Source organism: Meles meles, chromosome 10, assembly GCF_922984935.1.
Source record: "Meles meles chromosome 10, mMelMel3.1 paternal haplotype, whole genome shotgun sequence".
Lineage (NCBI taxonomy): Eukaryota > Metazoa > Chordata > Mammalia > Carnivora > Mustelidae > Meles > Meles meles.
This window is the reverse complement of record NC_060075.1, coordinates 34388594-34414697: the sequence shown is the minus strand read 5'-3', so window position 1 is coordinate 34414697 and position 26104 is coordinate 34388594. Positions and strand designations below refer to the sequence as shown.

Below are 26104 nucleotides of genomic sequence, written 5' to 3'. Positions count from 1 at the left end.
AAAGTAGTATTGCCTGCCAGTCCTCTTTATATTTACTATGCTGCGATGTGGCTTCTAATACATTTTCCTCAAGTGGCCTATATATAAACCTATTTAATATTTCCCTCATGTTAAACAATAGTAAAGATTGCTGTACAGTGCTTATTTTTCCTTTTATTTCAGCTACACAAACTACTCCTTAAATCCCTTAACATGCATTAGCCCAGATAAATAGCCTTTACAAAGTATTTTGCATTTAAATTAGCTGGTTTGGGGTACAATATTGTAGTAGTTACTTTAGTCTAATTCTGTTATGCTGACACTTTTAGCATTATTTTAATTGTAGTACCATAAAATAATTTTTCAGTCGTATAAAAAAGATTAAGATTGGTAATAAAGATTACACATATTACTAATTATATTGCTATGAGCTTTAAAGTTGTAAAATAACATTTCATTAAAATGCCAGTGATAATTTTTCTAGGGTAGTTATTTAGATTATCTTACAGTTTTAGTTAATCCTTTTTAATCTGTGTACATTTACAAAATATACATTATAAATAGCATCTCCAGATTTACGAATCATACGATGTAATTGAAGACTAAAGAGCATTGTATCCCCATGAAAGAAAAATGCCTCTTGTTCTAAGAAAAGTATGTTGAATCAGAATTTACAACATTCATTAACTAATTCATTTTCACTTTTCATCCATTGACTCTAAGAGCTTTCATTAGGGTATTTATTACATTTGGTGTTACATCAAGCGAAGTCATAAATGTGATCCCAGGGCTCTACAGGCCTATGATCTAGTTAGGCAGTATTATTATCAACTATAGTAAAAACAATAATGATAATAATAATATGCAACAGGCACCAGGGTATTTACATTCATTATTTCCTTTAATCTTTTTTTTGAGATTTTATTTATTTATTTGACAGAGATCACAAGCAGGCAGAGAGGCAGGAAGAGAGAGAGGGGGAGGCAGGCTTCCTGCAAGCAGGGAGCCCAATGCGGGGCTCAATCCCAGGACCCTGGGATCATGACCTGAGCTGAAGGCAGAGGCTTTAACCCACTGAGGCACCCAGGTGCCCCTCCTTTAATCTTTGTTACAACTTTAGGAGGGAAATATCATTGGTATCCCCACTGCCCTATGTAGATAAAGCCACAGAAGCAGAGAGATTTAATAACACGCCTCTCATTACTCTGCTAGTAAGGGACAGAGCTGGAATACAGAGCCTGCCTAAACACTGTGCACTATTGGCTCTTGAGTAAATAATTGAAATGACTGGAGTGCAAAGGAAAAGCTCAGTGATGTATACAATGAATTAAAAATGCCACAAAAAGCAATGGATTTTTAAAATGAATTATGAGGAAGTGGTTTTAAATCAGGTGTTGGAAGGAAATGGCCCTGCACAGGGGCAAAAGGAAGGAAATCTCAAGAGCAAAAGATCAAAGAAAACAAGAAAGAAGACAAGAAGTTGGGAGACAGGAGCACTTGGGTGCCTCAGTTGATTAAGCTTCCGCCTTTGGCTCAGGTCCTGATCCCAGGGTCTTGGGGATCAAGCCCTGCGTCAGGCTCCCTGCTCTGTGGGGAGCCAGCTTCTCCCTCTCCCTGCGCTGGCTCCACCTGCTTGTGCTCTCTCTCGCTCTCTCTCCTGCTCTCTGTCAAATAAATAGATTAAAACAAACAAACAAACAAACAAACAAACAAAAACTTCTATATCTGCAGCCAAATAAAGAGATATTTGTTAAAAAAAAAAAAAGTTGGGAAGCATTCACGTATGTTAGTTGTGAAAAAGAACTCACATGAATAGAGTTTCCTTTCTCAAAACAAGACCACCATATCCTCTGCAGACCATTCTATAGAGTTGAAGCAAAACATAAAATGGGATTAACTCTAATTCTGCTGAAATTATTGAGTTTTTGTGGTTTTGTGTTTTGGGTTTTTTTTGTTTGTTTGTTTGTTTTTTTACAGAGACTACAATGGGTTCGAGGGCAAAAGTGAGGACCGTCTGGGACCCCATCTACAGAACATGTAGAGTGAGCATCAGGGACTAAAAGCTTAGTGGAGCAGGAAAGATACAATGGAATGTGAAAAAAGTACTCCCCAGAAAACCTCCATCGTCTCCTATCATGAACTGATTATCAGAACAATGAGACAACTAAGTGTAAAACAGCAGTTAGACCATGTGCAGCCCATTTTTAAAACGATTTTATTTATTTATTTGACAGAGAGAGAAAGAGAGCACCAGCGCACAAGCAGGAGGAGTGACAGAAGGAGAAGCAGACTCCCCGCAGAGCAGGGAGCCCTAGATCACAGGACTCTGGGATCATGATCTGAGCAGAAGGCTGATGCTTAACTGACTAATCCACCCAGGTGCCCCTTGTGAAGCCTATTTTAAAATACTTTTAAATTGCCTGGCCTCTGAAGACAAAGCCATAAAACTACTGGCTTTCTTTTACTGAAGATCCCAGTATTTTGTGAGATGAAGTAGATGAAATGATAGGTTGCCCTTGTTCATTTATCCACGTATTCAAGAAATATTTTTTGAGTGCCAAGTGTCTGTGTGCTGAGAGGTACATTGAAGGCAGAAGGGAAATCAGCACAGTGCCTGCCTTCATAGAACTATGGTCTAGTCAGAGTTTGGACAGGGAAGAAAGATGCAAGATCTCTAAGGGCAAGGACTGTGTTTTTCTTGATGACAGTTTTCCTGCCATACATCCTGTACATAACCCAGAGAATGGCACCCAGCAGGTGATTAAAAATATGTCTACATGTGTTCAGTGAATGAATGAATGAGTCATTGAAGTACAGTGTTTGAATAACTATGATAACCACAGAGAGCTTTGGGGATCTACTAGAAGAGCTGGTAAACCATAACCAGAAAGTCAAAGTCTTCACCTAGAAACCTGGAGCAGCTGAGACTGTGATTTGGTTCACTGGACTGTCAAAGAGATTGAGACCATCCAAATGTAAAGGAATTTTGCTTATGAAAACAAATAAGTAAATCATATCCCCAGAACTTAGTTCTATGCTTGAGCATTATCACTAGGATATACTGCCACTGGAAACTAAACATAGACATGGTCATGTTGAGTCTAATGCCTACATGCAGAAATCTGTTTTATTTCACTTAAAAGAATATATTTATAGTATCCTTATTTTCCAAGACATTATAAATAAATATGAAGTGTGAATATGGTAAGAGATATTTACACCAGGAAATGTAGGCTGAAGATTAAATTTCAATTAGGGGCGCCTGGGTGGCTCAGTGGGTTAAAGCCTCTGCCTTCGGCCCAGGTCATGATCTCAGGGTCCTGGGATCGAGCCCCGCATCGGGCTCTCTGCTCAGCAGAGAGCCTGCTTCCCCCTCTCTCTCTGTCTGCCTCTCTGCCTACCTGTGATCTCTGTCTGTAAATAAATAAATCTTTAAAAAAAAAGATTAAATTTCAATTAAGTATTAAAAACTTACCCATGAGCATCCTGGCAGCCAAGGAAAAAGGAGAATTAAATATATATATATATATATTTATTTATCTATATGGGTCAACCTAATATATATTCTTATTAAGTAATTAGATCATACCAGTTCTGAGGAAAGACAAATATTTTTACAAATAATATCTGAGAATTTATAAACTGGATTTTTTTCATGGAGGACTTGAGCAAAATATTGAACAAAATCCCAAAAGCAGTTTTTGCAAAATAGGCAAAGAAATTCTTCAGATACTCATATTTTTTAAAAAACCACCTTAAGTTGGGTTACCCAGGAAATATACTCTGAGACATGCCTGCAGGAGATTTGTTGGGGGTTGATTTCAGAACCTCAGCCACAGTAGGGTAGGGAGAACAGGATCAGGTGGAGGGAAGAGTGGCTCACTTGTAAAGGGAATCATCTAGGCAATGTACCATAACACACACTATTTTTATTTCTGATCAAAGGCATAATACGAAATCAGCTCCAGTGAAAAGCCCAAATACATAACGTTGTACAAATCTGACTGGACCCTGAGATAGCACTCACAGCCTCCCGAGCAATTTACACAGCAGACTCCATCTTCACATAGACTAATCCAGAGGCTCACCTGGTAAGAGGCTCACCCCAATACAGTGGTCTCAAACTAACCTTTAGATGGAAATTAAGGTGTTAAAAAAAAAAAGTTCCATTACTTGGAGTTAAAAAAGTGAAAAAATTAGTTTAAAATGTCCATTTTTATTGTTTCAAATGTAGTTTAGATTTTCATGTTCCAATGAAGGGATGGGGTCTTCTACGAAAGTAGATATAGTGTATTAGTGAGCTATAAAAAATGTTTAGATCCACTAATAAGAGAACTAGGACAATGTGCTTAATGGGTAAACAATTTTTAAAAAATTAGAATCACACAAATTCCTGCAAATACAATAATCTAAAGGGAAGGATCTGGTCAGGAAGCAAAAAAATGCATTCTCCTGGTTGCAGGAAACATGATGATTGGGGAATCGCATTACAAATGCAATGTGTGTGTGTGTGTGTGTGTCCTTTTTCTATTTGTTCTTGGGCTAGAACAGATGCAGGAATCCTAACTACTAAGAGAATTGATGGGAGGTCCAGGAGAAAGCAGCCAAATGTCATAGAAAAAAGTCAGCTACATTCTCTTGACAATAGCAGGTGAAACAAGAAGAAACGATTTAGGGTAACTGATGTCTGATAAAATTTTTTGAAGTCTTAGAATTTAGATGAGGCTTGGGAGGCTTCAACTTTACACATCAGCAAAGATTTTGTTAGGAATTAATTAAGATTAACAAAATGTTATTAAGTGACCCTATTTGCATTTGGGTATAAGACCTCCTGGTAGGTAGAAGACTGTGGAGTAATGTGGGCTAGCCATGCAGTGCTGGCTAGGACTCTCTATGCCCCCACGTGGAGTCATTCTTATTTTCACACAGTAGCTTTCAAATTATGCTCCTAGATACATGAGTTCATTCCTCCAATTTACTTTTCAGTGTTCTATACTGTAGTCTTTTGACCTAGTTCTTGTATGGGTTTCATATCCCATCCAGGGGATAACAACAGAGAGAGTATAATGTACAAAGAAATTTTAGAAGCAAGTAGGTAGTTGCACCAAAAAAAATCTTTGAAGGACTCCAACAAACCCTGTGATTCTGTATCTGTAAGATTGTCTGCTTGTATCGTATCTCCTTAATACTGCTGTACATCATATAAAAACTTATAAACATGATTCCCACATATATATATGTTTCTTTTAAAATGTTATCTTTTTATAGAGAAACCATAAGATGATGATAAAAGCCCTCAGCTAATTCTTTCAACATTTACTGAGAGTTTAAATTTAATGAGAGTTTGCTCTTTGTTAAAGCTAGTCCCAAGGGAAAGTCATTCCTCTCTAGAAAGCAGCTCTATGACCCACATGTCACTATCTACCTGGAGACCACTTATCTAAACTGAGGGCACAGGACCTGGGAGGAGATAAAACACCTTCTGGGTACCGGCCTTTTGAAACTCAAAACTAAAAAGTGATGGCAAACATCACACAAGCAATTATCTCAATAACAAGACTTTCTATCACCATTAATTTGACTAGCCAAGCTAATCAATCAAGCAAACATGGGCACTACCTAATAAGCATGTTTAGTCTATTTGCAAGAGGAGAAACAGAAATATATTCAGCAAGAAGTAGATTTATAATAAATATGGTACCTCGTGATAGTGAAGAAAAACATGTACACTGTCACCACACACACACACACACACACACACATTTACATGTATGTACACACTCACAGACCCCTGTTGAAAAGCAAGACAGAAAATCCCATTCACTACGACATGACAGTCCTTATTTAATTTTGTTAATTTTGCACTAAACTTGAATTTAATAAATGAAGTAAAAGCTTGGATTTCACAAGTGAATAATAGGTGACTATTCATTATGTTCCTAGCATCAGAGGTATATAAGAAGAAATCTATTTTGGGGGGCTCATGAATCTACTACCTCTAGGTAGCTACTTATAAAAGCCACACGACATTTGTTAATGTTATGTAGTAAAGATTAATAACTTATTTCTTCAAATCTTACTTTCTTTTCAGCAGTCTTTGGGTATGATATACCCATAAATCTCATCTTGACTAAACCTAAAATTATACAGTCGAGCTTGTCTGATTGAGATATAACTTAACTGAACAAAGTAGGGCCCGGTTCATCAAAAGTTTTAGTTAGATTTCTGAATAACTGTCAGCATATTTCAGATGAGTGTTATATAATCCAAAGCTATTTAATGGATAATAATGTAAAATGTGATTGTAACATATCCCGTCAGTCCCAATCATTTGAATTTGGGTAATTCCAATGGTATGTTTTTGAGGAGAGACCTACACTTATGAGACTTTAAAGAGGCATGAATATTATTAAGCAGAGGTTTTTGGTTTTTTTTTGTAATTCAGTAGTGTTCTAGCAGTAAAAATGGTTGCATTCCATAAGCACTCATATTTACACTTTAAAGTCTAAGCTTCTCTTACAACTCAGTCTAGTTCTATCTATGCTTGTGCTGATTTGTTTTGTTTATGTTAGCACCTCAGGAAAATCACCATATTATACCTTTAAGAAAATTAGGACAAATATAAGCAATAATTGTAGTTTATTTATTCTGCTCTGTTTCTTAAGGGCCTGTGTATTTAGAATTTTTGAGCTGTAAACGTAAATTACGAATGACATCAGAGACTGACCACCTCATGTTGGCTTTAAAAGAACACAACAGGCCATGTGCACACTAAAGTCAACTGGCAGTATCATCAATGACCAAAATAAGTTACTATGAAACATGGAGATAACTTGAGCCATAATACTTTAAAATACATTTGACCCTGTACTCACAGGTTGAGCATTCATTGATTCTACAAATATTTTTTTGAGTGCCTACTGCACATCAGATTTTATGCTACTATGATAAGTTCTGGGGATATAATTCTGAACAAAACAGACATAGCCCAATCTTCAAAGGTTCACGGTGTATTAAGAGACACATATAACTAAACATATAATTGTAACACAATGTGATAAATTTTTTTAAAGTAAAAGGTATCTCAAAAGCAAGCAGACAGACATAAAAGAGAAGCAGGTCGTTCAAATGAATATGTGTGCCTCTATCCAGTAGCCATGTATGTGGGTAACGGTGGTGAGGAAGGTGAAATATAGTCCCTCTCCTTATGCAGCTTACGGACAGGCAGAAGAGACCGATTTTAGTCAAACGATCACATGAATGACTGTAAATTCTCAAGTGCTGTTAGAATAGGAAGGAAAGATACACAAGACTAAGAGCCTGTGGACAGAAATTATCCAGACAAAAGTTAGCGATGGTTTATCTGAGGAAGGGATGGTAGAGCTGGATCTGGAAGATGAAAAGGAAGCAATTAGAGCAAGAGTATAGAGAATATATTCCAGGAAGATGGAACACCATGAGCAAAGACCTTGATGGGAGAAGGGAAGATGAGAAAAATGCTTGAGAGGAGTGAAGTGTGAAGTAGCAGAGAGATTATGGTGTGGTATGACACTGAGGAGGCCAGTCGGGCCAGTCCTTGCAATGCTTTTAGGTGTACAAACGTGTCTTGTTTTCTTTATCACAGGGAAGGGGACACTAGTAGTTCAGTTAAATGAGTTCTAGCAGGGTAAAAGGAGAGTCCAAGAAAGAAAAATGGGTTGCTTGAACTAGGGTCATGTGATAACGGTGAGGTATCATGTGGAAACAAGTAGCTGGATTTCAGAGGAGCTTAGAAATGGATTAACAAATCACCTGAGTTTCTGACTTAAGTGAGAGTATGGATAGTGATGCTCTTCACAGAGAAGACTGGGGTTTTGGGAGGGACAGAGAATCATAATTTTGATTTTGAACATATTGAGTTTGCGATGTTTTTGAAGGTGTGAAGTAGGCAGCCAGATACATGGGTCTGGAACTCAGAAGTATACACTGTGGATAAAGTCAGTTTGACATTTACACTTAGATGTAACTAATGAGATGATTTGGGGGGAGATGTACAGAATTAGAAGATGAGAAGCCCTAGAACTGAACATGGTGGACTCCCAAGCTCTAATTACACACCGCGTAATCAATTCTGATTCTAAACTCTTAGTTTTTCTCCAGATTCTATTTTTTTTTTTAATACATTTTGTGAAGAGTTCACTTGAAGTTTGTATGTGTTACACAGTGGAGTAAATCCTCCTTAATAAAATCATTACTTGTTTTTCCTATTTCCAAAGTGATATATTCAACCCTTCGGTATATAGACTTATTTTCCTAATCCAAGTGCATTACAACTCTCCTTATCAGTCCTCAATCTTTTAACTGTAGTTCCAGAATCCAAAAATCTCTGAAAATCAGAAGTTCACTTTTGTTTTTGATTTAAGTCTGGTGCAAACCCATTTTGTGGCAAAATCAGGTCTGAAATAAAGTAAGGCTATTTAAAATCTTTCTTTGTCTCAATTTTAATAGATACTAGTGGGCATTGCTGCAGATACATTAATGTGTTTGAGTATGGCATGCCATTTTAGGCCTCTCTATATGTACTGTATCTGAAATACTGAGAATTCTAAAACACATCTAGTCCTAAGTTTTTGGATAATAGATTTTTTACTCTTTTTGTTTATTGAGTAAACAGCCTGCAGAAGGGACTATGCTATAGGTTTTAAATAAATAATATTATTTAATCATACAATATCATAAATAAAAAACTTGAATGGTCCTCCACAGTTATTTTTTAAAACTTCAGCACAATATTTAACTTCATTTTATTTTCAGAAACGATAATGTGTCAAAAATCAAAATTCATATTGAATAACACATTGTTATTATTATTATTAGTTGGGGAACTAATGACATGAGGAAATGTCCTTTTGATTCAACAGACCAACTGAATGAATGAAAGATATGTTTTTCCTTTAAAAAGAAGGAATAGGGGGGTCACCTGGGTGGCTCAGTGGGTTAAAGTCTCTGCCTTTGGCTCAGGTCATGATCTCAGGGTCCTGGGATCGAGTCCCGCAGCAGGCTCTCTGCTCAGCCGGGAGCCTGCCCCCCACCTCCCCGCCTGCCTCTCTGCCTACTTGTGATCTATGTCTGTCAGATAAATAAATAAAATCTTTAAAAAAAAAAAGAAGGAATGGTTCAGGTGTAAAATTATATTTTGATATTAGACATATTCATATGTAGTGCTTTTAACTGTGTTTAAATGAGTTAATACTCTTCGCCAAAGCTTTCCGAAGTTTCTCATATAATTAAATTGTCTTCTTTAAATGTAGAAATATACAAGTTAGTTGCTTAAGCTAGATTCAGTAAAATGTCTTAAATTTTTTTAAAATTTAACTGATTGCATTAAAGCTTAAATATTAATATTTATTAAGAGAACTTTTATAAGTCCTCTTTGCTTCAGAAACCAACAGTTGTGTTTAGATGATACTTTATGCTTCACAGTTACTTTCAACTTAAAACAAAGCTCTCATGTAGTGGTTAAACGTACTCTTTTTCATCCTCAGTATAGTGACCTTAAATCATTTTCATTATGAAGTTGTAAATTTCTTTCAAGGATTCAGAGAATAAAGGAGAAACAAGACTGACTTCTTTAAGAGGTCTTGTTTCAAATATCTTGGAAAGTCACAAGTGAATTTCTTTTTAATTTTACATGTTCTAAAATAGTTTCAAAACCATCAATAGGAACACCTAGGACAAAATCCAAACCTCCCTATAACTTGCATCATTTGCATCATTCTGTTACAAATGCATTATATTTTTACATTTTTAATATATCTCAACGGTTGGATTTGGGATAATATCCATATATTGTCAACTTATACAGATCTTGTTGTAAAACAAACTCACAGGTCTCTTAAGGTAGTTAAATTTTAACAAATTCATATATCTTACTGTGAGAATAAAAAGATCACAGAGGTTTATTCCTGAAAAAAATTCTAAACAATTTAAATGGTTTTATACTATCTCAGTCTTGAAAACTTTTTATGTCCTTTATCTACTTTATGAGTTGATATATGATCATCAATTAATGAAGTCATTTTTATGATAATAAAATGTCATCATTAGAACTGTGGTATTCTAGTCTAACCATTTTCTAAAGAATACGATTGGGGCATTTTAGGTAGTTAAATATTAAAATAATCTAATTGAAAATGAGACTTTGAAATTATTCATTTTGATTGACAAACTGCAGAAAATGGCTTTGTTTCATAAGTACATTTCTATCACTCAATTTTTATAGTTATTACTAGTATTTCCAGGAAAAAAAGGGGCAAAATCTATACTGTCTTTGTTTTACTTAACTAGTAAATAGGATGATGTCTGGCTCTCTGTGTTTCAGATGCATCTGTTATTACTTTATCTACATTAATCAAATTCCTCCAGTCATCATGCCTTCATGTAGGAAAGGCCTTCAGTTACAGATTGTTGCACACAGTTTCACCTTCCCCTTGTCACTGAAGAACAATGTTCCTTTTGAATCAAAGAAACACACTTCCATCGCAAATTTTTTATAGTTACAGAAAGTACCTGGCCATGAAACATTAATTTATCAAGAAGACTGATCATAGGACCTCATGGACTAAATGAAAGTCCAAGAATACCATATAAGAATAGCTACCATCACACGTGGAATTCAAGGTTCCAATGGTTTGAGGAAAAACTTTTGTCTTCACTCCATTGATGAAGAAACGGAAGCTCAGATGGGTTATCGGACTTGCGCACAATCACTCAGATGAAAAAGTAAACTCCACTTTACATCTTTTGATTGCAAGTAGGGTATTCTTTCAACTACAAGGTATTTGTTACCAGCTCATGATGATAATAAAAACTAACTCCAGCTTCCATTATTAGAAAAAGATGTGTCCTATAGCCATAGACAAGTATCTACCAGCTGACTCTACTCTGGCAGAAAAACCTTTGCAGTTACTTCCCCATGATTAGTTAAGTTTGATTTGGTTCACTCATGATTTTGTTTTTGTGTTTCACTTTGTCTTGTAACTCTCACATGATGTAAGATCTGGCTTCTCTGCACAGTATGGGACAATGTTATAGTTGAAATCTACCATCAGGAAATATTATCTTTAGATGAGTATTTCCTTTTTTTTTTATTTAAGATGTTTTGTTCCACTTTTGTCTTTAGATCTGTGTATTTAATGTACACTGTTCTGAAGAGTCCTAGCCCTCTTCCCCAGGAAGTTTCCTTATATTATCTTTAGTGTTACATAAATGTTTCTTTCCTAAAAACATCTAACGCCTTTTCTTGATAGAGAACAGGTGGATGGGGAAGGAGGAGGTGAGGAGGGCAGAAAATACTATTTTCACCTTGGCGCGTTCTAAATAAATATCATGACTATTCTATTTGATCTCTTTAAACTTCTTGCTCTGAGGAATAAATTTAAGATATAAACAAATATATATAAAAAGTTGGCAAGAGGTGAAATAACAGAAAACTTCTTTGTAAGATCTTTTTTGTGTGTGTCAATTGCTTTTGAGAAAACTCAAAATGCTAGTTAATATTTTAGCTTTGAAACATGTGGAAAATATGTACTGTAACTTCAGAGATGAAGATCCAGAATTGTATTTCCATTCTAATTTGAGCAGACAAAGCATTAAAATAAAACCTTTTCATCGAAATTTAAAAAGAAAAAAAATATATAGTTAGTAAGTATATTGTTTTAGTCTTTTAAGCTTTTTTTTTTTTTAAAGATTTTACTCATCCATTTGACAGACAGAGATCACAAGTAGGCAGAGAGGCAGGCAGAGAGAGAGAGGAATGGAAGCAGGCTCCTTGCTGGGCAGAGAGCCCAATATGGGGCACGATCCCAGGACCCTGGGATCATGACCTGAGCCGAAGGCAGAGGCTTAACCCACTGAGCCACACAGGTGCCCCTAGTCTTTTAAGCTTTTACCAATTATTTTCAGTTATTCTGTGGTAAGTAAAACAATGTTTCCCTCACCAAAGGAGTCCATGTTGTAATCACCAGAACCTGTGGATATGTAACTTTACATTACAAAGGGATTTTGAAGGTGTGATCAAATTAAGGATTAAGGTGCAGCTGAGAGGCTGTGCTGGTCGAGGATGGTCAGTTGTAACAGGACAATGGGGCAAAAAGCGCCTCTACCAGTGAGAACTGACGGAAGTAAGTAAAGACTGGACCAGTAGGAAACAAAGGCCCAAAGGTAAGAAGACGGGATAGTTGTATATTAAGACTCAATCAGACCAAAGAGAAAGTATGAAGGGTAAGAGAACAAGAAAGTTGGAAGGCTGAGGCCCCAGTTTAGGACATTGGATCATCCTCTGAAATCCCCTGAAGAAGGTCCTCCACAGAATCTGCCCCTGACAACTTTTACATTTTCACTTTTCCTATCAGTTGCTCACTACCTCTCTGCTTAAGGAAATCAGCCAACATCCCCATAAATGTCCTGGCTTCTTATCATGGATCACTTGCTTGGTGGTGGCAAAAATTCTACCATAAAAGATTTATTGGTGAAGTATACTATCAACCATGCTTCCTCTTCTCAATGGGAAATTATCTCCAAAAATTGCAGCATCAAACATGGTCTTAATTTTCTCATTTACTGCTTGTAGAATATCTTATGATGACAAAATGATGGACATTTGTTAACTGTGAATATGATATTTCCATGAGACAAATAAAAAACAGTGATATATTGCATAATTTGGTTTCTGTTTCCACCATTTAATAACACCATCATGGTCACAGTTTATGTGAGTCTTCTCTGTCACTGAAACTGAATTTTTAAGTATGCAGCTACAAGAGTATAGGGTAAGCAGACAACTGCCATGGAATCCAAAGACAATAATAAATAGAATGAATAGGACACAGTATACTGTATTTTATATGGTATTTTAATATTAATGAGCACTTTTTTATCCACTGATCCCTTTTATTTATTTTATTTTTTTTTTTTTTTAGATTTTTTATTTATTTATTTGACAGAGAGAGATCACAAGTAGGCAGAGAGGCAAGCAGAGAGAGTGAGAGGGAAGCAGGCTCCCTGCCGAGCAGAGAGCCCGATGCGGGACTCGATCCCAGGACCCTGAGATCATGACCTGAGCCGAAGGCAGCGGCCTAAACCACTGAGCCACCCAGGCGCCCCAACTGATCCCTTTTATGATCTCATATTTGATCTTATGATTCTAATCCCTTATTTTATGCATATTATTGATGAACTAAGGCTCAGAGAGGTTAGCCAAGTTATAGAAGTGACGCAGTTAAAAAATTAACCCACATATGCTCACACTGTACTCTCTTCAAAGTTAAAAATTACACTAATAATCATAATGACAATAATGGCATAAATTGGTAATAAGTATAGTGAGTAAGTAAGTGTTGCTTTGTGTCAGGCGCAGAGCTTGGATTACCTTGTGTCAGGCAATCCTCATGGAAAGCCACTGAGGTGAGCAGCCTAATTCTCTCCAGAGGAGAAAGTGAAGATAGAGGCTACGTTAAGAAACTTTGAAGCAAAGCGAAAGTTCAAATCCTCACTGGTCTCACTAATGAGTCTCTGTTCCTCATCAGACGTAATGATTAAAACAAAGCTTTTTGCCTTTAAACTTAACAAAATATATCCTAATTCTTAATACCTAGTGCCAAGGAGGGAACAATGCAACAAGTACCCAGGTGACTTACTACCAAGGAAGTAAATTTGTGCAATACATTTGCATAGCCTAAGGAAATAATCCTAAATGTGTAAAAACCCTGAAGCATCAAGATGATCATTGAAACATAATTAATAATGATTCTATCATGTAGAGACCATGTAAAATTTTAAATATATATCCCAATGGCCTCTCTATAGCATTCTTTAAACTGTGAGATTTGATTTTGTTCTCTCTTTTACTCAGATCAAAGGGCTTTATTGCTAAAAACATTTAATCATAAAATGACTAAAAAGTATAAACTTTGAAGACAAAACTAAAGTAAGCTTCCTTTCCCTCAATTAATCACAAAACACAAAACAAAACCAGAATGACACATCAAGTGACTCTAGCGCAAGGGAAAATATGACAAGTAAGCAAGCTATTTTAGGAAAAGTGTCATAACTTTAAAGTCTTTACTAACACTGTAGCCCTAACTTCTACCTAATCTTATTATTAAATACATTTAATAATGTATTATTAAATACATTAAATGTATTAAATACATTTAATGAGTTAGCATCAAAGTTCCGGACATTTACCAAACACTTCCATGTCCGTGAGTAAAGCTAGAATTTTAGGAAGGTTAAAGCACAGCACATGAATAAGTCTTTCAAATAAGAACAGGATATTTCAAATTCTCAATGTAAACATATTAGGATATTCGACCAACATAAACCAGACAATCCCAAAATGGTGCTTACAGCAGATAACAACCTCGATGTGTTCTTCCCCTAAAAATCCAATATTGTCATGTGAGAATTAATTATTCTTTCCATCCTTATGGTGTTGTCTTGTCCAAACCTGGGAACTCTTTTCAAAATAAATTTCCAAAAGGAACACAAACATAGATATATATAAAGGGGCTTGCTTTCAGAAAGCAGCTTAAGTAATAATGTCAACCAGATTCTCTTGCATTTGACCAAGGGTTTTGTTTGGTATTTTATTTTGATTTTTTTCTTTCTCTTATACATCCTTCTTCTTAGAAGAACTTCTGTTAGTGGCAAGGTCAACTTGGCCCTTACCACAGGTCACTAATGACTGAATTGGTATCCTGATATCTGAGAAGTCATTTGCTGTCACATATCTATCATCAACCCTTCAGAAGAGTTACAGAGTCTGATGCCTTATTAAGACTTGGCCAAGTTAGGGTAGAGTTTCAATCCTATTGAACTCTATATGCGGATAGGGAAAATGTGATTGTTTTGTAGCCTATAAATATATTGCTAGCTCTAGCAAGTGACAAGACATCTCACTCCAGAAAGTCAAATGCTGCAATGTGTCACTTTCAAACTTCTCCCGCTGGTCCCAGGAAAATAGGTACAGATTTCAAATAAAGTTATTTAAAGTGATTCTGGTATACAGACACCCACGTCCTCCAGAGTTAAATTTCGCAGTTAGACTGTCTCCAGTCAATCTGACCACTTCAACCTGACAGGCAAGCCAGTCAAATAAGCAGTCACAGTGGGCCAAAAATCTGTCAGAATGGTTTGCTTCTCTGGTGATTACTTTTTGACTGACTTGAGCAGTCAAGTAATCAAAACAGTCAAACCAGGTTTCCCATGTATACATAGTCTTAGCCCTTCCTGCGTTAGTAGGTAGGCCTCGTTTATGTATTTTAAAGGAATTTTATTAGGTTACACTGTTGAAGAGAAACAAGACAAAAATGTTGTGAGCAGCTAGTTTGACAATTAGGGTTTTCTTCAGAGTTGGTCCTTAGCTTCAGCACTAGGGAGAAAAGGCTCATTGGGCCTACCAGGAGAGCTACAGAAGGGGACAGGGAAAAGGCAGCCAAGAGAAAAGAAAAGCACCATGGAAGCAGGAAGGACCCATATGCCCAGCTCCTAATATTTTTTGGTTAGAGGACTGAGACCTGTGTCCTGACAAAGACTGGGCTAGTTTCACTTTTGGAGACTAAATAAATTAAAACATAGAAAGAATCCAATGTAGGTTAGTCACATAGATGTCACTGTTGACTCGTTTTCCATTTTAGTGTGACTAGCCATTCTTGTCAGAAGAAGGATAAGCTTTAAGAATCTCCTTAATTAGGGCGCCTGGGTGGCTCAGTGGGTTAAGCCGCTGCCTTCGGCTCAGGTCATGATCTCAGGGTCCTGGGATCGAGTCCCGCATCGGGCTCTCTGCTCAGCGGCGAGCCTGCTTCCCTCTCTCTCTCTCTGCCTGCCTCTCTGTCTGCTTGTGATCTCTCTCTGTCAAATAAATAAATAAAATCTTTAAAAAAAAAAAAAAAAAAAAAAAAAAAAAAAAAAAAAAAAAAAAAGAATCTCCTTAATTAATGTAAAAGTGGAAGTAAAGGCAATTTAATTTCTCAGCTTGCACAGACGACAACTTAAAATTGCAGTCTGATGTTTCCAAAAGCACTGTTAGAGAAGCAGTTGGAATTACAGGTTTTGGAATCAGCCTACCTGGTTTCAAACCCGGACTCCTCACTGACAAGCTGTGTGCCTTTGGGCCACTCAGTTTCTTCCAAGTATGTAAATACCTTATCTTAAAATGGGCACAATAATATTACTCAATTCCCAGAATAGTTCTGATTACTAAATGGCAATGGGAAGAAAGCACTTTCAATAGGATAGAGTAAGGAAGACTTGCCATGGAGAGGCATCCGACCAGAGGAACAAGGTCCAGCTCAAGTTCACCATAACTGTGAGAGCATCTTATTCAAATAAATTATTTCTATAGAATACTGGACTTCTTTTATACCAGCATCTTAAGTTTTTTAAGCCTTGCCCCAATTAATAGTTATATTAGTTAATATCTTTATTAACTAATAATTTCTATAATTAACTATAATTTCTAGCAACAATAAGCATATGGCTATGGTCTCTAGGTCCTCATTCTATGTTAGCATTAAGCAAGGTGCTTCACCACCACTTTCTCATTTATAACCTTGAAACCTAATGAGTAGGTATATCAGGTTTCCACATAAAGAAACTGAGTCTCAATCAAATTACATGACCTGTCTGGGATCAAACAACTGACAGAGCTGGTTTTGAAAACTAACCATCTTTAAAACCTATGCTCATTCAAATAGGTCATAAGTGACCTATAGTGTAACAACTATCTAATTAAGAACAACATATTTCTGGTTCTTCCAGCAAAGAAGAGTAGTTGATACTGAAGATTTGGGACTTCCAAAAGAAAAACATTTGTCTATTGGGCCTCTGAAGGTAGTACAAGTAAACACTGACGTATCCAGAGCTCATGTTCTTTCCCCTTTCTATATTGCCACTTTGGGTTTCAAAACAATAAAACAAAATGTCTGGAATACAAAATTCATATATTCCAGAGAACTTAGAGCTGGGCAGCATTCCAAAGACTGGTTGAGTCATCAAACACAAAATAAAATGTCTTATTAATTGAAAATGGCTGGAATGTCAATTAATAAGCTGAAAACTAAGCAACAGTTGTGACATCAAGACCATTTCATGCTGTTTTCTTGGGTGATTTTTCTGTCATTGATAGAAGGAGTAATCTCAGATGATAATGTGAACAAAAGTCTTTAGATTCTGAAGGAGCATGAATGAATGATATGAATGAATGATACTTCTGGGAAGAGCCCAGGCTTCTAGCTAAAACTCAACATAGGAGGGTGCAATCCAACAAAAAGGATTAATATCTCAGGAGACTTGCCTGAGGTCAGTTCATCTCTCTGTGATGCCTTATCCTCTAGATGGAAATAAAAACAGTGAACTCTCTTAAATGTGCCCTACGGTCTGATTAAAGATTGAAAAGGTCTCTAAAAATCCACAGCACTCCCAGGGAAAAATGCTAAATATCATTATAATTATTACACCAAATGCCATAATTTGGTCTCCTCAGATTCCCTTTTTATGTAGATTCCATCACACTCTGACTTTTGACTTTTTGCCTCTCTGACCAAATCTCCAATGACAAAGCAAAGGGAAATGTTGAGGCAATTAGTGGGAAATGGAAGCAATTAATTCCCTTTTTTAGTGGAGACCTGGCCTCTGTGAACCAGTTTAACCAAAAATAATCAATGACCTTTCTCTGACCAAACTGAAGGAAATCTACTTGATATTTGTCACTGGTTATCCATCTACTGCTTCAACATTAATGAGTCTTTCCACTTTGCCCCTTTCTTTTATGAAATAGAGCCATCTATTCTGGTCCCTTGTTACCTCTGCAACTGCTATTTTTGCAAATCTAATACGGTCAAAGACCTCGTTATCCATGTGTAAGCCTGGAAACCATTTTTAGCATAGCGTGGTTTCTGATTTTCCCCAACCTTTCTCCCTTGAACTGTTTCCCCTTCTCTGCAATAAAGGTGGGATTTTGTTCAAAATGAATGAAATAGAACCACAAAGAAAGTTTAAATCTAAAAGTGACCAAAAAAAAAAAAAAAAGATTATATAATTTACTTGGGTCTAAGCACCTTGCAGATCTAGAATCAAGTCGCTGCCCCATCACTTACTCATTGATTACCTTGGTAAAGTTACCTATCTTCTAAAAAATCTTGGGTTTTTTTGCTTCTGAACAATGGAGATAAGAGCACCTACCTCAAGGGTATTTTCAGGTTCAAATGAGGTGATAGTGCAAAGCCTTTTGCACCGGATGAGAGTCCGATCAGTGTTAACTTTTATCAACTGGAGAAGAGAAGACTTCAGGTGTATAGCTGCTTTTGATATCATGAAAACTCTTCTAAGATGACTGCTACTCAAGTAGGAGTAGTTAACAGTCACTGTTTCCTTTTTATCCCGAAGTAGAGAACTTACTATTTTAGCTTATGCATTTATTTTATAAATTCTTTCCTTCTAGCATATTCTGGAATATCTTTGCTTGCTATTTTGTCGTTGTTGTTTATTTTTGTCTTGAAAGAAATACATCGTAAGCAAATGGTCAAAAGTTTTGTCATACATTTCACTGGGTGTCCTCAGTAAGGCTGAATATAAATGAATTTAGATACTACTTAGTACAACCAGTATTTCATGTTGAAACAAACACAAATGTGAGTGAATTGGCACTACATCCCCAGAAAATACGGAAAAACAGAGATGACCTATGAAGAAAGGCAAATTAAAAGTTACTTCCCAAATAATCCAGAGTTGCTTCATTCTCTAGTTCATTTTGCTCTGAGAGCTCTGTCCTAAGTTTGAGTCCTCTGAGTCTGTGTTTAAGAAAGGATATGGGGGGGGGGGGGGGGGGGCAGAAATACAAGATAGTAGTCCATGGTTATGTTTTATGCTCTTAATATCTGTCAGAAATATGAGATCAAAGATCCCATAGGGAGAAGGAGAGAGGTCCTCCCTTTGTCTCCGACCTAGATTTCCAATCTTAGAGTTCCCACATCCAATCTAAGTTTGAAATCCCAGGAGTGAATCCAGAGCTACTCTTTAGGCACAGGAGACCTAAAATTTACCACCACCAGACCCCTTGTCCTTCACATTCAGTCCCAGCCCTAGCCCTTCACTCTCCACATCAGACATTAATTCAACTTAGAATATTCAGCAAACCCGCCCCCCCCCCCACACTTATTCAAAGTCACATGGCAAGTTAGAAGCAAATGCTGAACTCTAACTTCCCATTTCAGTGTGTTCTACCAACACTAAACCAAGCAACCCCAAAGAAATAACTGAGTCACTTACAAATATTTGCCTGGCCCACTGGTTTGGGAGCTAATCCATGTTCAATTTCAGTGGTTATTTCTATAGTGGAAAATGACACAGTCAACCACCTTTGATTTTCTTATGAAGTAGGTTCTATCATATTTTTAGCAAAGCACTTGCCTTCTGTTCTTGCCAGAGGTACAACCACTTTGCAAAGTATTATGCAGAGGCACATACTAGTCCTTTTTCTCTTAAAGCAGATACAGGGGCACTATATAAACAAAATCTAAAACTAATGGCTCTAGTCTTTCATCCCCCCAAACTGTGTTCCAAATGGCCAGAGATATCCAGCTAAAACACAATCAGATCAAGCTACTCCTCTTGTTAAAATCCTAAAACCCTTAAAAGCATAGTTATGGTCTGCCCCCATCTTAACTCTCCAGCCCTACTTTATGTTATTCCCCACAATGATCGCAAGCTCTAATCAAAGACCCCTGGATGTGCCATGCTTTTCACAACTCTGCACATGCTAGTCTTTTTGTCTGATGCCTTTCTCCTATCCTTTGCCTGCCTAAAGAATAGCTAATTATTTTTCAAGGGTTCTTTGAACGCTTCCCAAACCCCCAGACTCATAGGGAATTGATATATACTTTTAAAACTTGTCAGTGCGATTAATTGTTGAAATGCCTCAAATACTCATTGGCAGGTACTGTATCTTAGGCATCGTAGCATCCTTAAAAACTAGTGTTGCACCTGGTACAATCCTCTACTTATATACCTTCAACTTAACCATAGATATTAACTAAGTTATCACTCAAGACAAAATTATACATTTTCTACCTTCTCCAGAAGACAGGGTCATCGGTCATCTCACTGGGCACACTCACCCACTGGTTTGTAACTACTCTAAGAGTGGATCCACTCTAAGAGTGGATATTCTCAGAGTTTTCCAAACACTATAACCCTACATGACCACAACATGTCAAAAGTCTAATAAGGAAAAAAAAATGGTTGTTTGCAATAAAAACAACAATAGATGTTTTGTAATTTGAGAGCAGAGAGAAAGTAAAGAAGGTTGAATATACTTATGGGGAAAAGTCTTGAATTGTAGATCGAATTCTGATGGAAAGAGCAAATCATCTATCATGTGAAAAGAGCCTTGCATATGTGAAGGATAAACATAAGCTATAGAAGTGAGAAAGCAAATTGTCTAAATGGAGAGAAACATTTGCAAGTATGACCAAAGGATTAATGCCCTTTTGGCCCAAGAGTCATTAAGAGGAAGCCTAAAAGTTCACCAGAACTTAAAGTCTGATGGTAAAAAATGCTGCTGACAAAATTTCTATTGCAGACCTCGGGTTGTTCGATAGGTTCAGATCCTTTTGAGTCTGTACAAGATCAAAGGGAGCAGAGATTATAAACATCTTAGCTGCTGAGATACTCCTTGCAGACACCAGCTGAGATCATTGCCTGTCAATAGACAGATTTTCAAAGTAGTAGGTACTGGTCTAGATTTTGGGAGGAATGGGGAAGATGGTGGATAGAATGAGTTTTTGGCAAAGGGAAGTTAAAAGGACACAGTGAAATATTTGATTGAAAAGACAGAGAGTCCTGGCTCAAATTCTTATTTGGATGGAAATACATCTCAGCAAGCTGAGTATCTTTCAGAACTTAATTTGTTCATGTGCATTTGAACTTCTGTATTGGAAACGTGTTCATAAAATAAGAAATAAAGAAAGGAACAAAAGGGAGGGATAGAAGGATTTTCTGGCCCAGTAGAAAAACCCAGAAAATGAATCACCTTGTGTGCTAGTATGTAGGTGAGGAGGAGTCTCTCAGAAAAGGTAAGAAATTATTTGTAGATACTCTTCCATGGTAACTCCTAGGAATGAACATCAGGGAACCTAAGAATCCTTATTAAAACTCAATCTCTACTTCCTAGATTTATTTCCTTCTTGCTTTTTTTCTTTAAGTCCTATTTTTGAAATCTTAGTCTTCAAACCTGAAGAGAAAAAAAGAAAAACAGCAACCTAATGCATCTTTAAGATCCTTAGGTCCAACCTTCCATTGTGTCTTGAGAGCAATTACAACATCAGTAACAAGGGCTTTCTCTCCTTGACCAATCTGTTCTTTAAACTGGTTACCTGAGGAAATTCTACAACCTACCTTATTATTTCACTTTTCAATAATACAGATTCCCCCAATTTTTCTGACATTTAACTTAAACTACCTGTAATACATTTTCATACCATTCTTTTCCTCCTTCTTTTTTTTTTTTTTTTTTTTTTTTTTTTTTGCTGATGAGTAAGTAGCCAGACTTCCCATGCTCCAGTGAATACACTTTAATAGAATCACATAATTATGTATCCACTAAGATCTCACAGGCAAAGTGATGTCTGCCAAATCTTTGATATGTTTCCAAACACCTGCACCCCAACCCACAGACTCCTTAACGGGCTGGTAATTCACACCTCTATAAAATAAGGAATATTTATACAGTAGTTTCTTGAACTCATTTTTTCTATAAGACTATTGTAAAGCTCTCCCCTCATAGCTTATGTTTTTGAAGACACTTGTGGTTCTTCATGTTTTCCTCATACATCCTCAGCTCTATGCTTCACAGACTCTTCCTACTGATCTTAGTAAACACAATCAGTAAAACCTGAGCAGGAACTATATGCTACATTTTACATTTGTTTCATTTACCAAATAGCATAAAATTTGCAGTCTGCTATTAGTAAACTTCACCTCTTTAGATCTGGTATCACTCTGGTGCTTAATCCAGTATTTCTTACTAAAAGAGTTAAATTTATCTCTGTAAAAATCTGGCATGTCTAACTGCCTTCAGATAATTTGATTTGTACATTGATTTCCAAAGAGTTGAATGATTGCATTTCCACATGTATAATTATGATTATTATACCAATATCTATCATTATCCCCTTTGAATCGTATTTCATTAGTTTATTTGAAATGATTGTGTAAGAATATTACATTTCTTTCAGTTTTTCCTTTCCTATTTCTCCTTTTTGACTATTCAAACCACTGTTTTCAACTTCCACTGTGTTAATTACTACAGTTTGTGAAAATTTCACTTATGCTAGATATATACATCATGTTTTAATGTCTTATAATTATTTTGGTTATTTAGAACTTACAAATCCTGTGCCATAGTCATTAAAATTCAGCTGACGCTTAAGAAACATTTTTCAGCTCGTTTCATTTTTGACATGAGCTCCAAGTTTCAGTTCAACAAAATATACTCATGCATTTAACTGTTCTACTGCTTTGTAATGAAACTGAAAATTTAAAAAATAATATTAATAATCAAAACCATAAAAATAAGCAACATGGAAATTACATATATTCCATTTGTTTTAATAGCAAAAAAAGACCTTGTATTCTCAAAATGGAGATCACAAATTTGGCCTCTTCAAGGTAGTTTCCACGAAAAAAGTGAAAGATTTAGTATTCATTCAAAAATGACTTGAACATATAAAGCTACACTTAGATTCATCTAAAAGAGAAGTAAAGCAGAATGGTCTGAATCATTTTGATAAGAAATTCCCATTCTGTTTCACTTTGCTTTGTTGACACGGTCTCTGAATAGGGAAGAGGTTATTTTAGTGTCAATGTTAAATGAAGTTTCCTGTAAATAAGTTACTAATTAAGCTACTTGGGATGAATTAAAGATTACTTCAGGTTTATTTTTTTTTCTCAAAATGTCTATTTCCAATGAAACATTTAAGGCAATATTGAAAATATGGGATTATAATTCACAGGAACAAATATGTAAGAAATAGATGTGTACATATGTGTGTATACAGATACATAATCTTCAGGTCCCTACCACAACTCTACTAATTATAACAACTGAAAACTATTACTACAAAAAGTTGTTGCTTTGAGATATTTGACATCTCTTACACAAACTTTTCAGATCCAAATCTTCATTTAAAAAACCAGAATAACTTTTAACCCTGGAAAAATAACATACGCTAAAGTACTATGTGTTGTTAATTCAGCTATGAACAGAACTCATATTTTCTTACTGTCAAAAGCCAATAAAATATATATTGCTAAAATGTAAACAGAAATTAACATTTACTCACAAAATAACATATAAGATGCAATAAAATTCTAAATCAGTACAATTTAGTAAATATCTAAGAATATTAAACTGGAAGAAGAAATTGCTTTGGTTATCATGAACTAAAACAGTGATTTCTACATCTTGATTAAAAATAAGACATTAATAAAGTTTCAGATATATTTTACCTAGATTATAGCAAATCACAGCTCATGATACCTAATGATCACACAAGATGAAACCATAAGTATAAGCAAGGCACACATATCAAAGTAAAATAAGTATTGATTAGACTTGTCTTCACAGTTTGTTTAAAGTACAGAAAATTAACCTGCCAGTTTAGTTACCTACCAGCAGTGATAGGATTCTTTCTATCAGTGTTATCACCTCTACAAACAGCACCAAATTATCATCCCTCTTCCCATAACATAAGCACCATGCCAAAAGAGACAACCAGAGTAAATGATCTGATCATGAATAATGAACAGTTAGGGCTGGTAGGAATCCACTTAGTAGAGGAAAGAGAAAAGAGAAGTGGCTCATTAGGGCATTTCCTGAAACTTGTTTGGAATTTCAGTTAAGGAAGAAGAAATGACACAGCAGTTTCAAGTAGGGGGGACTTCCTTTCTTTATCTGAAATATGCTACCAATTTGAGAAACAGCACTCCAACAAAACTACTCTACAGTAGTGTGGCCACAGTAAAAGCTCTCCTTGAGCCCCTTATTGCCCCGTAATTAACATTTCTTCCTAGTATATACACAAACAGCACATGGCTGTTATCAAAATGGACTAAGATCCCACATCTATTGCAACATGTTAAGTTTCACATTTAACAGTTCTTCAACAAACTGCCCTGTCTTAATTTTCAGGTTTTAAGAATTGCAGTTTTGTTTAGAGTGCTAATAGATTTTGAGTTTTTGCTTAAGGCCATCAAATTTCCCATATTACATATAATCACATTTACCTTAAATATGATTTTGCACACAAAGTGACTCCAGGTTAATTTTCATCTTGTCCAAGAATATTTTATTTTTCTATGTTGGTGGAAGATATATAATCCAGCTTCTACGATTTCTAGTAATTTTTTTTTTTCATATTCCAGTGCGATCTGTATTATTAAGGAAGATGAGCACTGGTTACTTACTTACTGCCTTTACAAATGAAATTTTTAAAAGGTTTCATTTTATGTATTAGTTATCTGCATGAACTTAAAAATCTGAAGATGCAACTTTGTTCCCACACTATAATTTGTACTGAGAAAATCTTCACTTATTCTATAACACTTATACCATTTGCTTACTTTATCTAAATCTATATTTTAAACAATATATGAAGTAAAGCATTCCCACTAATTACTGAAGTTTAATGCCAAGGTTACATTCATATTTCTCTTGTCTTTCTGCTTCGAAAATTCATGCAATTAAATTGACATTTATGTTTTTCAAGGAGTCAAAGTTATGTGAAAATATCTCAGCACTTTATATCTTGCTTGAAGAACCATAAAATTATTAGGAAAAAGTTCTCTCGTTGTCAGTAGCAAAGTTTGGAGTCATCTTACGTTTTCCAATGATGTTATCATACTTTTAAATCTCTGAGGTGAAAGGAAGGTGTAAGTATTTAATTTAGAATAAAACTCACTTAGATTAATATTATAAATAAAAAAATAAGATGGATAAGAGACATTGTTAAGAAAGAGAAACACCTGGGGCTTTAATTCATATGAGAAACTATTTTGAATTACAGTTTAAAATGCATTTTTGTGATTCAGAAGGTGAGGTTTGAAGATGTATTACTGTATGGGCATACATTTTGGTTTTGAAAAGTTGTAAATGCACGCATGGCTATATACGTCTGAAGAAACTCTCTTTACGAGATCCAACAGAAGAGTTACATTAAAAAAATATTTTTTTACGTATAGCTTCTATACTTTATGTAATAAACATGTACATTTTTGGATTAAAATATAATGTTAATGTAAAAAAAACTAGGTTATACATCAAAACCTTTAGGGATAGTATACTATTTGTGTGATACTGTATTATGAAGAACACATGAGCGCCTGGGTAGTTCAGTGGTTAAGCTTCCAACTCTTGATTTCGGCTCAGATCATGATCTCAGGGTAGAGCAATCAAGTACCAGAGCCCCTCCTAGGGCTCCGCAGCTGTGCTCATCGCAGAGCCTGCCAGTCCCTTTCCCTCTTGCTTCCCCCGCCTCCAGCTCTCATTCTATCTTTAACTAACTAAATGAATAAATAAAATCCTTAAAAAAAAAAAAATCCGTGTTTGGTGCCCACCCTTGTTTACTGATAACAGTGAGCTGAGCATCTTTTCAAATTCATAATAAGTCCCTTTCACAGGGCTTTATGTTAATGAGGTAACTTAGTGGGTCCCAAAATAGCTTCAGGGTGGGGGCTTGTTGCCACAGGAAAGAACCGTGTGATTAAAGGGTTATCTTTCTAAGTCACAGATTCCATCATTTTATTTTCCTTACTTACAACCCTCCGAAACTTCCTATTGCCTGAACTTGGAATCCAAATTCTCTAAAATAGCTTACAAAAGTCTTCACAACCCAGTCTGAGTCTGGACTTTAAGCTTTATTAGAAACATCCACCTTTCCTTCTGCTTAGAATGTCCTGCTGCAAGATCTCCTTTTTTCAAAGTATACATCATATCTGACCTTCTGTTTATAGTATTCTCTTGAAAGATATCGAAAGAAAGAAAGTGTACTTGTGTGTATGTGTGAACAGATGGAACTTTACACATTTT

At 35.9% G+C, this 26104-nt stretch overlaps 1 protein-coding gene across 2 annotated transcripts in view; it reads right to left on the bottom strand.

Moving 5' to 3' along the window:
• Window positions 1–23779, bottom strand: part of TFEC (transcription factor EC) — a 62695-nt gene extending 38916 nt beyond the window's left edge. For both annotated transcript variants that reach the window (XM_046021627.1, XM_046021628.1), the window contains exon 1: window positions 23690–23779. The gene's annotated coding sequence lies outside the window, so the exon portion shown is untranslated. The remainder of the gene's footprint in view (window positions 1–23689) is intronic.
• Between the last annotated feature and the right edge of the window lie 2325 nt (window positions 23780–26104).